Source organism: Sorex fumeus, unplaced genomic scaffold (assembly GCF_029834395.1).
Source record: "Sorex fumeus unplaced genomic scaffold, SorFum_2.1 ptg000024l, whole genome shotgun sequence".
In the NCBI taxonomy this organism is placed as follows: Eukaryota; Metazoa; Chordata; class Mammalia; order Eulipotyphla; family Soricidae; genus Sorex; species Sorex fumeus.
In genome coordinates, this window is record NW_026606081.1 from 15,979,226 (window position 1) to 15,980,323 (window position 1,098).

At 37.4% G+C, this 1,098-nt stretch overlaps 1 non-coding gene across 1 annotated transcript; it reads right to left on the minus strand.

Annotated features, from left to right (window-relative positions):
• Positions 1–589: 589 nt before the first annotated feature.
• On the minus strand, positions 590–693 carry LOC130023858 (U6 spliceosomal RNA). Its single transcript, XR_008792520.1, has one exon. It is a non-coding gene; the product is annotated as a U6 spliceosomal RNA (small nuclear RNA).
• Between the last annotated feature and the right edge of the window lie 405 nt (positions 694–1,098).

Here is a 1,098-nt window from a genome sequence, read left to right on the forward strand (position 1 = left end):
GAGGTGGGATTGGTGTTGGAATATTAAATGCCTAAAAGTCAACTATGAATAATATTTTATATCATGCTTCTTTAATTGAATAAAAATACTATTTCAAAAGAATATGTGTGTGTGTGTGTGTGTGTGTGTGTGTGTGTGTGTGTGTGTGTACGAGTACTTGGTGTCTATCCTATACCATTTTCTTTCTTTTTTCTTTTTTTAATTTTATTGAATCACCGTGAGATAGTTACGAGCTTTCATGTTTGGGTTACAATCACACCACGATCAAACACCCATCCTTCCACCAGTGTACATTCACCACCACCAATATCCCTACCCTCCCGTGGATCGTCGATTTGCTCGAGCGGGCCCAGTAACGTCTCCATTGGGGACTTTGTTGTTACTGTGTCTGGCATATCGAATACTCTCGGTAGCTTGCCGGGCTCTCCGAGAGGGGCGGAGGAATCGAACTCAGGTCGGCCATGTTGGCCGCTTGTAAGGCGAACGCCCTACCAGCTGTGCTATTGCTTCAGCCCAATATATACTCGGTTGAGGGTATACGAGTAGCTGCGCTCCCCTGCTAGAACCTCCAAACCAATATCCCTAGTATAAAAATATGGAACACTTCACGAATTTGCGTGTCAGACTTGTGCAGGGGCCATGCTAATCTCTGTATCGTTTCAATTTTAGTATATGTGCTGCCGAAGTGAGCACTCAAAAAAACATTTTGTAAGTTAAAGAAAAAAATATGTGTAATTTGCTTTTTCTTCATGCTAAACATTTATTTTAGCTAAGAAAATATCCCTCACATAAATAGAAAATCTTTTCACACAAGATTATTAGGTACATATCTTAAGTCCATAATACAGGTTTATATTTTCTATATTTCCAGAAGAAATTAAAATAATCATTTACCATAGTTGCACAGAATTATTAAAGTGCCTGATTTAGGAAAATAATTACATAAGATGCAGAAATTTCCCATCTGAACATATTGTTGGCTGAAGTGCCTCTCTTAAAATCTCTTTTCTACCCCAAAATCTGACATGAGAGAGGCAAATCATTTTATAAATGGCATTTAACTAAAATTCAAGTGAAAAATTAAAATTTTGTATAAAA